Consider the following 17379-nt stretch of genomic DNA (forward strand, 5'->3'; position numbering starts at 1 on the left):
AGCACCGAAGTGTCTGAAGCGAACTCCCTTCAACAAGCAGGACCCACATGTCCCCCCCATACTTACCCCATTCCCACCCCACCCGGGCTTCTCTGCCCACTCCCTTGGCACTATGGTCACACTGGTGGGAAGTGGCCATTTCTCAAGATGAATGGCCACGGTGTTAATGTGCATCTTCTTACTGGATGTGGAGGAGCCCTTGATGTTTCCGGTTCACCCAAGGGCTGGACTAGAATCCGGCCTCCAGACACTGGAAGCCAAGACTTTTGCCAGAAGTCCTTGTCACCCCAACACAGACCCACTTTGTCTTTTGGTGTCACCGAGAGGTTTGTTCGTGGGTGGGATCCAAGCTGACCATGATCTTGACAATGTGTTTGCTTTCATTGCTGAACTTGACCTAAAAATAGACCCGTGTGAGGCAGCTGCCAAGGCCACGGTCCCGCCTGGCCGGTGGTGGGTCTGGGAGCTTGGAGGGTCTGGATGAGGCCTTGAGAGCAGCAGGTGTGTGCACAGCCCTGCCCATTGGCCTCCATATAGCCATGCTTTGATGTAGATTTCATCTCCCCAGGACTAAATGTCACCCCTCGAGCAGGCCTTCCTTTGACCCCTTGGCTGGAAGGTGTCTCTGTCCCTCCCTGGTCACGGGATGAATTCGTCTCCCTAGCAGGCCAGTCACACACGCACACAGATGGGCCAAGTCCACCGGACTCAGCTTCGCATCCTCAACACTTGGCCTGTATGTCATGAATGCTCTGAATTCGAACCTACCTGAGTCCTGCCTGGTCTCTGTTGATCTCAGGCAAGCTGATCATCTCTCTAGGTCTGGACTTAGGCCTGGAAAACAGTGGCAACCTTCTCAGGAGTGAGCACCCTCATTATACAGGTACCCTCTCCTCTCTGCCCCTGAACCCCAACTCCCACATGAGTTGCTCTCTCCCAGGAACCACTTGGACATGATGAGCTCATGTAAGGAGACATAAAAGTGCACACCTTAGAGGTTTTTCTAAGGATTAAATGGGTTAATTCAGGCGAAATTAAACTAACCTGCCTGGTTCTTGATGTTCCCAAATGTTAGCAATCATCAACACCACTATCATCATCTCACCACCAGCACCAACACCACCACCATCACTAGCAGCAGCAGCAGCAGCAGCAGCAGCAGCAGCAGCAGCACCACCACCACCACCACCACCACCACCACCACCACCATCATTATCATCACCACCAAGTGCCAGGAACAGACGACCCTTCAAAGTCACATTCCCATTGACCTACTTTACCCAACCAGCCCCCACCTCCTCACAGCCTAGTCCATTAGTGACTTCGCTGAAGATCAGCACCTTCATTACCCAGCTGCCATTCAGTAGCACCACAAGGTGAGTTCTGAGCCCTCAGCACATGACCCTGTGCGAATATTCATAACTAAACCACCGCAGCAACATTTCAGCAAACGGCCTGAATACCCGAGAGCTCCACAGCAGGGCACAGGCCCCACAGGACCCTCACTGGAGGACCATATTAACCACCTATTCTCTCACCTTTTGACCCCCAGGGCTTCAAGTTACAATGTGCCCCTCATCCTGTCTTGCAGCAAATTTCTCTCCTGAGTGTTGTAGGGTCCAGCTCAGGTAGCTACTGCTGTCTTTCCTGGCGCCAGTGTGTTGAGGTGTCTCTAGGAAGACAGGACCACTCATAGCACCCTGTTTACTTTATACCATGATGAACCCTGGGTGTACAGCATCCTGCCCTATGTTTTTAGAAGGGGCTAAGGCTTGGAGATGTCACCCTCACCCTCTGACTGGGTCCTCAAATGGCAGCCATGGGAAAGAAGTCACCCTGTTTTCTCATTCTGAGCTTCTAGCAAGTGGCCTGGAACTGGCTGTGGGACCCTGGGTGGTCTCCTTCTGAGCCTCTAGGGTGGTGGTCGTGATAGCTGCCCTGTTTCTCTCAAGGCTGTGCACTAGGCAGGCCCATAATGCTCCCCTGAGGAAAGCAGCCGGCAGGGGTTTCTGTGACAGTCCCATGTTTGTCAGAGAATGGTGAGGTAGGTAGGTATAGACCCAGATAACTCTGTTTGTGCCACGCACAGAGAGGGGCTCCTACTCAACCTAAGCCCCCCTTGTGTACAGTTTACTGCCCCAGAGAAACCACAGTTGAGGTAAGGTACCCATGCTGTCCCAGCTGGTTGTCTTCAGTGTCTCACTATGTAGTCCTAACTGGGTTGGGACCCACTATGTAGACTATGCTGGCCTAGAACTCCCAGAGACCCACCAGACTCTGTCTCCCAAGTGCTGGGATTAAAGGTGTGTGCCACCACTCCTGTTCCCTCTTACCCTCTTTAAAACAGAAATAGTTGTGTTCATCTGGAGCTGCTGTAAGAGAGGAAATTCAGGGTGGTGCCCACCAGACACAGGTCTTGCGTGTCTTTCCCATGCCATGATCGTGTTTCCTTGACATTCAGTGGGCAGCTTGGAACCGACAGTAGCAGGAACATTTACACCACGGAAATGGGCAGAGGTGGTTGTTAAATTGCACTCTGCCCATTCTCCTGTTCTATTGCCAGTGGCCTCCACTGACCTAAGATGGGAACATCTTCCCTCCACCAGGGGCTGATACTCTTGAGTATCCAGACAATCAAACTAAGCCAGCAGGGACTCCAAGGAAGGAGTTAGCTATGTTCTCATTCCTGAACCTCAGTTTCCCCATTTGCAAAGTGAAAGGCAGGCGTGAGGTCTCACTTTCAGAGCGTGGAAACTCAAATGTTCCAACACTGAGCGGATCAGTCTGCACTGGGTAGTCACGGGCTGCCTGTGGGCACGTGGGACACTCTTCTTCCCTGATTAGAGCACCCCCTTTGCCTTGTAGAAGGTTTCTGCACCCGTTCCTTTGGGTTTAGCGATCCTGTTTCTTGAATCTATCCTACACACATTCCTGGAGGCACGAAGAACTATGCCAGTGGGAGCCCCATGTCCCCAGTTGCTAACCAGGCCTCTGCCCAGCTAGATCAGTTTCTGTGGAGGGGAGGCTGACTTTAGGTAAGCTGGCTGTCCCCTCTGGCTCCTACTTAGGGAACCACACCCTACCCATGCTTTCTCTGCAGCTACCTTGCTGGAGCAGGCTGTATCCACAGGCACCTGGCTCCACTGCTCCACTAAGCTCTGCAAAGGGCCACCCTGACGCCTCATGCCTGCAGCCTCCACTAGGCCAGGGGTGGTTCTGGCTGAGACTGCACCTGGGGTGGCAGCTGCTTGATTCTCCGCTCCCAACTGGGAATGAAACACTCGGCTGCCAACCAGCTGTGCCCAAGCATCCTCACTCAAGCATAACAGCTATGTTTACCTCAGCAGCGGAGGCCAAGGCTGACACATACGGGACACCCTAGACGCTCTTAATCCCACCTCTGAGACCTTCTGGCTGCTTCCTTCAGCGTGGTGATCTAGCACTCTTTGCTTTGGGATACCAATTCTGGGCACAAGGAGCCCATCTAACCGCCATTACCATAGCAACGCGAGTGTTGACCACTCACATGTGGAAGGCATTGTACTGAACACTAATGTCCATGATATCATCACATCCTCAAGTGACCCTGGAACCGTATTTGTCTTCTACTTTTACAGAGGAGGAGACACTTGCAGGCAAAGGTACTTTCCTGAGTGTGTAACACGAAGGTGGCAGAGTTGCAATGTGAGCCCCAGTCCATAGGATTCCAAAGCTGGAGTTGTATTGGCCACATCTGTCCTCAGCCCTGGCCTTCTGTACCATGAGTGGAGGCCTCTCTCTAGAACTGGGGCGTCTGTGCCTTTGCCGGCTTCAGACTGGCTTTGCTCGGGGATGGCCAGATGCAGACAACAATAAATACATATTGAGTAAATGAATGCCATATCCAGGACTGGGAGGAGCTGACACAGACCTCCCGGACTCTGCACTCTTCTTCAGACTAAGAGAAAAGGTGAATCACCGCACTCACCCAGCCACTCCTGGGCTCCTCAATATAGGCCCTTAATCAAATGCTGCTTTTTGATAGGATGTTGGGTACAGCTTGGTGTCCCTGAGGGGTCAGAGGACACAGGAGCAAGACTTAGCCTGGGGCATGTCCTGTGATAGGGGAAGCAGTGCCCATGGTGGCTTTCTGTTACAGGTAGACAATGGTGTACTGGTGACACCAGCTTCCGTGTGTCTCCTGTGATCACTAGAGGCGTGTCCCACACAGTGTCCAGAGAGACCCAGGTACATTGTGTGTGACTGGGCCTTTTCCACCCCCTGAGTCACTTCTCTCCCCAGTCAGGGCTTCCTGAGATCATCTTGTCCCTGGTCAACTTCCGGGGAGTCTACTCTAAGCCTATCCCAGAACCAGGAAGCAACAGAACCACCACTTGGTTTTGTGTCCAGTCTACTCCCTTGCCTTTACAACCCTCCCTGCCAGGGCAAAAGAGGCCAGGGACCCAGATTGGGATAGTCGAAGGTTTGTGAGGGCGCAAGCTCTGTGGACTCAGTAAACCAAAAGTTTTTCCCAGGAAAGCCAGGCACTGAGGGCTGAGCAGTGTGAAGGAGCTTCTGCACACCCTGGGCCTCCTCAGGGCCTCCCCACTGCAGTCTGCAGACAGGGTCCATGATCTGAGACACTACAGTTGAATTTCTTAATCTCTCTTCCATCGTTCATCTTAGGAGCATTTTAAAATAAAGGACCCCAGCTGGAGAAATAATCCCCCCAACCCATCGAGGCCATGGAAAATGGGAAGCCGCCCAGGCCTTCCATCTCCACAGATGAGAATCACAGAGGGGCCCGGACCCCGGGATACCTCCCTGACAGAACCCTGGACAGGAGGGGCCGCCAGACTCCAGGAAGGAGACGTGTGGCAGCCGCCTTAGTGACACTCCTGGGCCCCATCCAGGTCACTCTGAAAAGATTCGGCTGCTAAACTCATCTGCCTGGGCCCCTCTTGGGCCTGCTTTCTGCTCTTTCTGCATTTTTTGTCCAAAAGAAAAAAAAAAGAAACATTTACTGCTCTTCTCAAATGTTAAAAGTAACACATGTTCATGGCATAAAAGTCATATAAGCACAGAGGAAAAAAATTAAGATTTTGCTTATAACGGCACAAATGACAGCATGCGCTGTCACACAATGTACAGGGCCATCTGATTGCAGGCCTGCCTTGCCTGTTGCTTTGAGACAGTCAGTTTGCTGGGGGGTTAACTGGGTTGGCCTTGAGGCTACAGGTAAAGGCAACCAAGATGCTGTTCTGGTTGATGACACCAAGCCTTTCTGTCCATGAACATGGGATACCGCTTCCTTTACGTAGCATCTTGATTTCTCAGTGTTTTGTCTACATAGGCATCTTGTTGCACGAGAATATTATCCAAGCAGGCGTCACCAGACTTCTGTCATTACGCCCTGTGACATCCGGTCTTTCCCTATACATTGCTAGCTAGGCCATGCCCAGACTTCCTTTACATGCAGACATTACAGCAACACAGGTAGCTGCTCCCCAGCACTGTATCCCCCAGGCTTCTCGTCAATAATGGGAACAGTGAAAGCATGCCCGTCTTGTTCCCTGAACCTTCAAAAACTGTGCCGTGAGAATTGGGCTGGTAAGACGGCGCAGGGGGTACAGATGCTCGCTGTCAAGAATGACCACCTGAGTTTGGTTCCCCGGGCCCACTATGGAAGGAGAGAACCGACGCTTGCAAGTTGTCCTGTGACCTCCATACATGTGCTGTGGACCACATGCATGTATACACATGCACACACACAAACACACACACTACATTTTTTTAAAAAACTCAGAAGATAGCTAGTGAATGTTCAACCAGCCACCATCTCACATGTACTTGGCCCTGACTCAGCATGGTGGCTCAGCCCTTATGGGTGTCAGGCACAAAAGACGTGAGTCCCAGGAGTCAGCTAAATGCCTGAGATCATAGTGGCAGCCCCTCATGCCTATGTAACACCAGCCCAAGGATACAGAGCCAGCTTCCTTCCGGGGCAGGTCTGTTTGACCATCATGGTTCACACTGGATTCCTTGGGACTCTTTTTTTGTTTTGTTTTACCTTATTCCCCCTGTTGGCACCCTCAGAACTCTGTTGGTAGATGCTCTGAGACCTCACCGACAGCTTCTTCATCTTTGTTTGTGGTTGAGACGACTGTTCTTGGCTGTCAGCTGGACTACATCTGTAATTAACTAAAACCCAAATGACTGGGCACACCTGTGAAGAATGTTTTTTCTTTTCTTTTCTTTTTACTTTTTTTTTGATATAGGGTTTCTCTGTCTGTAGCCTTGGCTGTCCTAGAACTCATTCTGTAGACCAGGCTAGCCTCAAACTCCTAGAGCTCCACCTGCCTCTGCTTTCCCAGTGCAAAATTAAAGGCATGCACCACCACTGCCCAGTAAGGGATTTTTTCTTAATTAAGTCATCTGGAGTGGGAAGACCCACTTCTCATCTGGATCTTTTGTAGTCGGAAGATCCACCTCTAATCCAGGTCTTTGAGGTAGAAAGATCCACTGTTAGTCTAGACCACCCCTTCTGCTGGCAGCCTACATAATGGACATGGAAGAAGGAAATGCCCTCTCTTTGTCTGCTTGCTTTCACCATCACTAGCAAATCCACTCCTTCGCTGGCTTTAGAGCCCACTTCTTTGGGATTCCAGCATATACTGAAGACCAGCTAAGACACCCAGACTCGGGGGCTAACCTGGACTCTTGGACTTTCTGTTCGCAGCCAGTCATTGTTGGATTAGCAGGACTGCAGCCTGTAAGTCATTCTAATAAATCCCCTTATATATACAATAGAGGTATTCATTATAAATTCTGTTACCCTAGAGAATCCCGGCTAATACATCTATGGCTCTTTAAATAAGACGTTGCTGGCTGTGGCACACCCAGACACCCAGAGAAGAGCACTGATCCCAGAGGTGCTGCTTGGCAAATGCTTGATATCTGTGTGAACCAGAGCAGATCACAAAGAGGAAAAAACAGCCAGTGCCCGAGGACTTCATCAAGATTCCTCAGCAGCAGTGATGCCCCCAGGGAAAGCTCGAGAAGATTCAAGTTCAGTATCCTGCAGCTCACAGGATGGCCCTTCCCCAGATTAGGCAGCCAGCAGCTCAGACAGTCTGGGTTCATTTGAACCTATGAGTCTCAGGACACTCAAGAAAGTGGGAAGCCCTGAGGTGGGCTCCTGTTCCTAGCCAGACCATACTTGTTTTCTTTCTTTCTTTCTTCCTTCCTTCCTTTCTTTCTTTCTTTCTCTCTCTCTCTCTCTCTCTCTCTCTCTCTCTCTCTCTCTCTCTCTTTCTTTCTTGTTGGGGTTCAGTTGAACAGGATGGCAGAGTGGGAGGGATGGTCTCGGAAACGGGGCCTACCTAACCACCAAGACCTTCTAGGCAATTCAGGCCTCCAACCTCTGAAGCCAAAGCCCTGTAGGGAACTACTTTGCACTGAACTGGCGCTCCTGTGAGAGAGAAAACCTCAAGACAGGACCTCTGAGGCCACTGGGGTCCTGTCACTTTATAGCCAGGAGGCAGCAGATGGCCTAGCATGCCTGGGTGGGGCAGAGTAGAAGGCCATGGGGTCTTAGAATTCTAAAAAAAAAAAACAAATAAACAAAAAAAGAAAACATTTCCAACAACTGGGACTCTCCTCCTGCAGCCTAGCGGTAGTCCCTCCTCTGGGGACACTTGAAGGCCCAGGCCACAGGTCACACAGTGCCTACCTCTGTAGAACAGCCTCTCACTGTCTTTATTTTCTAAATTCTCTGTGGCAACATGGGGTAGTCTCTCCAATACACATGTAACATTCCATGACTCTTTTCTAATTCTATTTATTCTATGTGTGTTTTACGTCCTCTATCTTGATCCCATTTATTTCCCCGTCCCTTCACATCCACCCTCCACCCCTGCACAACCCCCAAATGATATGAAATTTAAGAGAAAAAAAGGAAAGAGAAAAGAAAGAAGAAAAAAGAAAGGAGAGAAAAAATAAAAAGGGAAAAACTGTAGAAATCTCATCATAGAAGTTGCAGTGTGACACCATGAGTCATGAGCCCCTTTGTCCATATATCTTTACTTGCAAGTGTCCATTGCAAAGAGCCATTGGTTTGGTTCCAGGTCTCTGGTTTCTACTACTCTATCATTGCTGGGCACTCACTTGGGCTCCTTCTGGATATCTGGTTGTTGCCGTGGTGTGGAGATCCTATAGCTTAGGTTCCTTCACCTACACCAGTAGATAATAGATGGGGTGGGTGGTGAGGAGGGCTGTGTCGTATCCTTGGGTCTGGGTCTGGGCAGCTGTGCTCTCATTAACAGGGTGATCTCTCCCTTGCTGCCCAGAGAGAGTGCAGGGCAAGCTTTCCCGTGTGTTGCTGCCCTCATCATCTCAGCCTGCTCCCTTTCTCTCTCGTCTCTTCAGGTATGCCTGTGTCCACAGGACCTGAACCATTCTGACTCTCCCTCTCCCATGAACCACCATACCCTACCTCTGCTCACATCAAGAGTGTCCATCTAGCCAGTACTATGTACCAGGCAAGCCTGTGCTCTTCCCCCACAGATCCCAGAGTGGATGACCCCAGACATAGGTCTCCTTGACCCACACAGGTCACCTCGGAAGTGTACTGGGCCATGCTAGCTCATCACAAGATCACCACAGTGCCCAACCACCCGGCACTCCTGGTTGGTGGATTTGACTGCCTGGTGAGGGGTAGAGGGTTTCTCTGGACTAGGGTCAGGGTCTGGGGATTAGGAATCCCCCAGCCTGTGGCTTGCTGGGCCTCACCCATCCCAGTTGCGTGGCTCATGGGATAGGAGGCTTCTCTGGACTCCAATCAGAGTCCAGAGGTTGCTGTGGGCTTTATATGCATTGATGTCCACCTTGTTCAGCTATGTAAGATGGAAATAGGTTACTTTAAAAATACAAATGAATGAATCGTCTTTAACTGAATACTGTCTCTCCCACTAAAATCAGAACAGTCTATGAGTGCAGGCCTGCTAGTGAAACTTAGAAGCACACAGGTCAGCATAGGCCCACATCCAGAATGTCGATGCTAGAGAAATCCTGGGAGTGATGGCTCACCTTCTCCATCTTGAAAAGGGCCTCGGTCTTCCAGACCTCAGTCCTGTCCTCTGGTCCCCAGCACTGCCTCGCTAAGAACTCCAGGCAGCTAGGTCCTAGTAGTGACCTGGGGGCAGCAGGCTAAAAGTTCAGTGTCACCCCTAAAGTGGAAGCCACCTTGGTAAATTGACAGGAAGCAAAAGTCATGTCATGGGGACAGTGAAAGTCACTTGGTTACAGCGAGATGCTCCTAGCCTGAGGTGTCATGGTGAGTGCCAGGGACTGTCACGGACACGCAGACTCAAACAAGTCTAGATATGCCTGTGGGAAGAGGGTGGCCCATGACGTGTGGGTCTAGGGTCAGAGAGGGAGAAGGCCTATGGCCAGCCAGCGTGTCTGCACAGGCTGTGGGCAGCAATGACTGTGGCACACGGTCACGGCCGCAAGGAGTATGCAGCTCAGGGCCTGTGTCTCATGGTCTCAGACTCTGTGTGGCCAGATGAGATCAAAATCTGTGAGTATGGGATACATTAGTGTCAGCCCTGCAACCGAGCACTGCCTGCGACACCCCAAGCCATAGGCAAGCAGACTTCAGAGCTGCAGCAGCGGCAGACCCAGAGACCATGGGCTTCCACCTCCCCATGGATATCAGAAGACACAAAATCAAGAAGACACAAATCTGCATGACCGAAATCCACAGAAAGAACCAACATCCCATGGGGGTCAAAATGAAGGTGTCTGCAGGGGCACCCTGTGGCCTGGGTTCATCTTGCAGTCCTGGCAGAGGCCACAAAAGAAGACTGTCCCATGTTGTGACACGCATGTTCACAGACACATGCTGGTCTCCCGTGCACATATTGCTCACCTTTCCAATAGCTGCACAGGCCCCGGCCAGTTGCCAACTGACAACATGTTTCCTCCTCCCTGTCCCTGAGCCTCTGATGTTCAGAACAAGGAACGAGAACTCTGTGTCCCTTTCAGCAAAACACTGGGGCCTAGCCAGGTGGTTCAGGACTTTCAAAGCCACCACCATCCAAAAACCACAGAGGCTTTCTGCAGAGGTCTCCGAGGCCTGACGCATGGCCAGCAGAATGTTGTCAGAACGCGTTGGGCCAGCTCACACATGGCAAAGTCAAGGACTGCATTCCCCAGGGTGCTGACCCAGTGATGGCCACTGTAAGGGCCCTGGGAATCAAATCTCTTACTCATTGCCAACCCGGTGTGTCCAGAGACAGGGAGGGCTGGTGCTTGCCACTTTTGCAGCTGGGCTGGTGCTGATGGGGTAACTGAAAACGGTAGATCCAGCCATGCCTGGGTCAGGATCAACATGCCCCCAGACTCTAGGTTACACGATCAAGTCATTGTCCTTATGGCTTCAGCTCCTTTGAGATGAGGTTCTGCACCATGTGATCAAGAGTCCAAATGAACCCAGTAAATGTCACAGTGTCCATATCTGAGAGCCACCACGTGAGGACCTGCACCAGAGGAGCATGGGATGACAGAAGCTCCTGCATTGTGGAAGTAGTTGCCGGCGAATGAGCCTTGTGGCCTGGAATCCCCCGCAGCCACTCTCCTCCCTTTCCTGCTAGCCCTGGGCCATGGATGGCCTCATGGGCACAGGCGCCTTAGTTTCTGTGGGTCTCTTCCTGCTAGTATTGAAACAAATTTAATTGTAGTTTTCAGATGTGTGGGCACCAAGATGAGCACGGTCCTCTATTACACAGACACTATTATTATTTTTAATCATAATTTTTTATTGATGCTTTGGAAATTTCCCATCATGTACCCCAATTCCACTTACTTTCTGGTCCCCCCACATCCTCTTCTTATCCCTGAAGTGCCCCCTAAAATAAAATAAAGAAATTTTAAAAACAAAGCAAAGCAAAGCAAGCAAAAACAAGAACAAACAATCAAAAATAACACCTTTGCTTCTCCTTCTTTCCCGCCTTTCCAATACCTCTTTACTCGTCCCGTAGCACTGCAAGCAGTGTGTCACACGGCACACCCTTATGTCCAATCAGCTTTACTAGCAAATGTTCATTGCAATGAGTCACTGGCATGGCCCAAGGCCTTTGGTTTCTGGTACACCATCATCAATGGATCCTCACCAAAACTCTGGGTTATCTTGGGGTTGCCCCGAGTCATGGAGATCCTGCTGGTATTGTCCCACAGGACCAGTCCCTTCACTCCAGCAGGTCCTAGATGGGGTAGATTTTAGGGTAGGCCAACCCAAGGCCTGGCTGTGGGCCTGCATGGTAGCTGAGCTGGTGAGTCTGGGCCACTGGGGCCACTTGCCTCAGGCAGGGGCCAGCTCTCCTGTGAGGGTCTGGGAGAGCTCTTCTGCTGTTGTGTCCAGTGAGAGGCAGGGCCAGCTTTCCCTGGGCTGGTGAAATGCAAGGCCACCTCAGCAGGGCCCTCTGATTTCATCACGCATGGTTCCTATGACCCCCTTGAAGTGACGCAGGGCACAGACATCAACACAGACCCAACTGCAGCTGGACCATGGACCCAGACATGACCCTTAGCAGCAGTTTGGGCCTGAACAAAATCCTGGCTCCAGGGGGATGCACTGGTCACTCAGATCAGGATAGTTCTGGCAGCAGCTCGGCCCCGGCCGCCAACAATGCCGCAGGTTGTGGCCCTAACCCTGGGTTTCTGTGCCACCTTTGGATATGGGACTTAGACTTTAGCACAGACCCCAATCACAATAGGACCACAGACTCAGACATGATTTTCAGGAGCAACTGGGTCTGGATGTTACCATTTGCCCCAGGTAGTAGTGCAGGTCACTCAGATTGGCACGGCCCCAGTGGCAGCATGGCCCTTGGTGTCCAACATGGCCCTGGAGATAGCCTTTGATGGTAGCAGGAGTCTCAGACATCAACGCAGACTCTGGCAGCAATAGAGCCACTGACCCAGACATGGCCTTTAGCTGCAACTCTGGCCTGGACGTCACCCTGGCATTGGGTAGCAGCCCAGGCCATTCAGATCTGTATGGCCCCGGCTGCAGCACAGCCCTTAGACACCAACATGGACTCAGGTGGCTGACCTGACCCTGGGCATCCACTCGGCCCTCGGAAGCAACAGGATCCACATACATCAACCCAGATCCTGGCTGCTATAGGGCCCCAGGTCATGACCAGCAGCAGCAGCAGCCTGGCCCTGGATGACACCACGGCCTCGGGCAGCAGCAAAAGCACCCAGATCTGTATGGTCCCAGCTGCAGCATGCCCACCAAACACCAACAAGGTCACAGGTTGTGACCCAGACTCCAGGCTTCCATGTGGCCTTTGGTGGCAACATGAACCACTGAATTTCAACACAGACCCTGGCTCTGGTAAGACCACAGACCCAGACATGGTCCTTGGCAGCAGCCTGGGTCTGGATGTCACCATGGCCCCAGGTGGTGGTGAAGGTCACCCAGATTGGCACAGCTGCAGTGGCAGCATGGCTCCACAATACTAACATGGCCCCAGGTGGTAGCCCAGACCCCTAGAATCAGCATGTCCCTCTATAGCATGGCCCATGATGTCATGGACATCAATACAGACCCTGTCTGCAGTAGGGCCATGGACCCAGACTGGTCCCCAGCTGCAGTCCTGGTCCAGATGTCACCCTGGCACCAGGTAGTAGTATGTCACTCAGATCTGTACAGCCCCAGCTGCAGCATGGCCCTTGGGCACCAACATGGTCCCAGGTGGCTGGGCAACCACATAGCATTTGGTTGTAACAGGAGCTACAGACATCGACTCAGATCCTGGTGACTGTAGGGTCACAGATCCAGACACAGCCCTTGGCAGCAGCCTGGGACTGGATAACACCAGGGCCCCAGATGGCAACACAGGTCACTCAGACCAGTGTGGATGTCCACATAGACCCTGGCTGTGGTAGGACCAGAGACCCAGACATGGCCCTTGTCAGCAGCCCAGCCCAGACATCACCATGGTCCCGGATGGCAAGCAGACCTCACACATCAGCCTGCTCCTCACCGCCTTCATTTCTTCCTTTCTACCTCTTTCCACAGCACATGAACCATTGTGCTTCTCTTTCCCATTTTTCCCACCACGTATTTGCTCATCATAATGAGACCCACTTGCTCGGCACCAAAAGGTGCCAGGCAGGCCCATGGATGCCTTCCCTTCCTGGCCTGTGGCCGGCTAGCCCCCATCTAAGCAGAACTTCATGGAAGGGCATGGATTTGATACTATTATTATAGATAACTTTTCTTCTTTTTTGGAGAATGGGGCTAACATTCCTATGGGCATCTTTTGCATAATGCGCCTTCTGTTGCATCTGTTATGTCTGGGGTATGTTGCTGTGGGTCAGACAGGGTCCCCTGAGTTCAAATGCCACTATGAATCAAGAGTTTATGTCCCTCTATAATTTTATATTGCATCATTTCTGGATGGGATGGTGCCAGAGTATGGGGCATCTAAGGGGTGCCCTAGTTTGCTTTCAGTTGCTGTGATAAAAAAAAAAAACAAATATTTTGATCAAAACCCAATTGGGGAAGAAAGGGTTTGTTTGGCTTATGCTTCTAGATCACAATCCATCACTGAGGAAAGAGAAAATTCAAGACAGGAGCCTGGAAGCAGGAACCATGGAAGAGTGATGCTTACAGGATTGCTCCATCAGCTCATACTTAGCCAGCTTTTGTATACAACCCAAGGACTATCTGTCTAGGGATGGACCTGCCCAAGGTGAGCTGGGCCCTCCTATGTGAATCATCAATCAGTCTCTCATAAACATAGCCACAGGACTATCTTCAACCGAGACTCTCTCTTCCCACCTGACTCTAGATTATGCCAAACTGACAATAAAAACAGGAGGTGATGAGGTCATGAGGGTGGATGCATATGATGGGAAAAACATCTATATTCGTCTGGTTTTCCTCATTAGAGCGAAATACCCAAGACTGAAAAAACTTATTTATAAAAGAGATTTATTTGTTTTGTTTTTTTTTTCGTTCTCAGTCCTGTCTAAAGGTCAAAGGCAACATCTGGTGATGGCCTTCTTGCTAGTAAAATCTAAAAGTAGCTGAAGATATTATGGCAGTGTGTATGTGTGTGTGTGTTTGTGTGTGTGTGTGTGTCCTCTTGTTACAAAGCCACCATGATAAAATCATGAAGCTCCACCCTGGTGTGTTCTATCCAATCCCCATCACATTATTATTATTATTATTATTATTATTTGATGTGTATATAGGCATATACATGACACACAATATGTATGGAGGCCAACTTTGGGGAGCCAGTTCTCTCCTACCTTGTAGAAGTAGGATCTCTCTTGTATCTGCTACACTGTGCTCTCCCAGCTGGCTTGAGAGTTTTCAAGTGATGCTCTTGTCTCCATTTCACAGTAGGGGTGCTGGGATTGCAGATGCACACCACCATGCCTAGCTTTTTGTGTGGGAAAAGGGAATCGAATTTGGGCCATCAGGTTCGTGTGGTGTACTTTTACCCACCGAGCCCCCTTGTTAGCCCAGCTGTGCACTATGAAGAAGGCTTCAGTGTATTCTTGCCCTGGCTCCACCCGTGAAGACAAGACTAGAATGCAGCCAGCCTCCTGCAAGCCAGGAAGAAAGGCCCTGCAGCTGCATGCAGCTGCCACCTTTGTTCTCCAGCTGCTGAGCCTCCTGGTCTCTGACTCTCAGCACAGCTCATACAGACCCAGAATGCACCCAGAAGCACCCCAAAAATGCAGGGCCAAGCTGTCCATTGGCACATGGTGCAGGGGCCCCGGAAGAGGTGGTGCAAAAGCTGGAGCAAACTCAGGAAAGGAAAGTCAGAGCAAAGAGCCCATGAGGAGAGGTAAAGGGAGCAATCTTGGTGTCCCAGGCAGCCTTTAGGAGACAGAGGGACCCCACCTAAGACCTCACTTGGTACCCAGTGGCCTGCCAGCAATCTTCATCTAGCCACCCAGAAACCATCAGGATTCCTTGGCTCCCCCAGCCACACATCTAGTAAATCAACACTTTCTAGCACTGGCTTTGGGAAAATGGCTGATCCTTCCCAGGATTGCTGGCAAATCACTGTCCCCCAGCCATGCACAGGGGCCCACAGGACAGGGAATTTCCCCCTGACATACACACACACACACACACACACACACACACACACACACACACACACACACACTGACTCCACCTGGTATGCATAGTCCAGGCTACCTAGATCCATTACTGAAAGCATCCATGTTCATGCCTGCTCTCAGAGCCAGAATAGACAAGCTAGGCTTCTCGCCACCTCCTTTCTGGAAGGCATGGACTCCTTTGCTTGACTCTGGCAAGCACACTGGACTTGGCTGTGAGGTCCCCAGGGGACAGTGAGAAGTGAGACACTTCCCGACAGGGCCATGGCAGGGGAGCTGATGCGTCCTAATGAGAACCAGAGGTGGCTGGCAGGCTCTCTCCAGCATCTCATAGTGTGTTGGTGCCAGACTGGAGTCACAGAACCTGCAGCCTGCAGAGGGCTCTGACTTCTTAGGGAAAAGTCTGGAGCCTGCCCCGAGCAGAGGTTCAAGGGAGTTGTGTGTTGTGTCCGGGTCACCATGGGCCTCGGTTCTTTAGCAGACAACTTGACAACTAGTGACAGGGGTGACAACCAATATGAGGACTTCCGGGAGCTACTACACGTTTATCGAGTCACATTTCACCTTGGTTCTCAGTCTTTTCTTTCCCTACAGACGAGGCGACCAAGGCCCTAGGTGACAAAGCCCCCAAGGGGAGTCTCCAGTGTGCTTATGTTAACATCATAACCTGAGCCTTTAACATGGACCATTCTACTTCAAACCCAAAGTAGATGGGAGGCCAGAAATCTGTCCCCTTAGAAGGTGACCTGCAGCACGGAGGACTCTGAGGCTGAGGCCCCCTGGCAGATTCCTCCTGACTCCTGGTCTCTTAGAGCAAGACACAGCTGACTCTGGGGTGGATTTAGCCTTACTGAGGCCATTCCTCTCTGTTGCTTTGGACATTCCTTCATCCACACCTCAAGCCAAGAGGGGGTTCTGCTTGGGATAGATCTCTCTAGTCCACTAGAGACTGTAATGAGGAGACTCAGCTCCTGCCCCAAAGGTGCAAAGGCCCAGCTTCTTTTCCGCCACACTTTAGCTCCAGTGTATAAGGCAGGTGGCTCCAGACCCCAGAACCTGCCAATCTGCTGAGTACACAAGTGGGAGCTCTTCAATAAGAGGGTCTCCCCACCCCACAGTGAGGTGCTGCTGGCATAGCATTTCAGTCTGCCAAGGAAGGGAAGTACTTTTCCCAGTTCCCAGCTCTTAGCTTACAGAAGCCCTTAAGTACTGCAGGGTGAGCTCTCCCCTCTCCCCCTCCCTCTCCTTCACTCTTTCCCTCTCCCAGCAATGCCTGTACTGAAGACCAGGAACCCTGTCAAGGCTGTACTGGAGCCCACCATCACCCTCAGCCTCCTTGGCACAGCCACCAGTGCCTGCTCAGTCCTCCTGGTTTCTATTCACTGTTGTTTCAGAAGCGCTGTTCTATACTTCTCTGTGCTGTGCAGAGAAATAGTTGAGTAAGAAGCTCTGGGTGGGAACAGCAAAGACCGGGGAAGAGATGCTCCCAGCAGACTCTTCCTGTGTGGATCAGGAGCTGGTTCAGCACATCCTTAGCCAAAGGCTTGGGCACTGAGGGTGCCGGTGCAGGGAGTGCTAGGGGCAGGTGTACTCCAGGTGAGTGGGCAGGATAAGGGACTGTGCTGCTGAAGTCAGCCCTGAAGCAGCACCAGCCAGGCTCCTACTGTCTGCCAGGCATGTGGCTTGGCATCCACAGCTCACCCAAGCCTCACAGCAAACACAGGGGACACTGTGACAGTAAGAGGCTGTGTATCCACCCCCTTTCCACAGTGACACAATCAGCTCTTCCCTAAATAATTTTCTAAAGGTAAACATTTGTGATGATGCGGAAAACCATAACTTTCCTTTCTCATTCAGAAATGCAGAAATGAGCATGAAATAAGACCATAAGACCTTTCAAGACAGTGTTTATTTTGATTTTTTTTTAAGTAGGGCTGGAGAGAAGGCACGGTAGGTAGGAGCACATGACAGTTGCAGAGGGCCAGAATTCAGTTCCCAGCTCCCACGCTGGGTAGCTCACAACCACCTGTGTAACTTCAGCTCTAGGGGGATCTAATGCCTTTTTCTGATCTCTACAGGAACCTGCACTCATGCACACACACATGCATGCACACACGTGTACACATACACACGCACACACACACACACAATTTAAAAATAAAATATTAAAAACTTTCTATTCATTACTAATCGTGTGTGTGTGTATGTGTGTGTGTGTGTGTGTAGGTATGTGTGTGTGTAGGT

This window comes from Myodes glareolus, chromosome 8, assembly GCF_982192425.1.
Source record: "Myodes glareolus chromosome 8, mMyoGla1.1, whole genome shotgun sequence".
Taxonomy (NCBI): Eukaryota; Metazoa; Chordata; class Mammalia; order Rodentia; family Cricetidae; genus Myodes; species Myodes glareolus.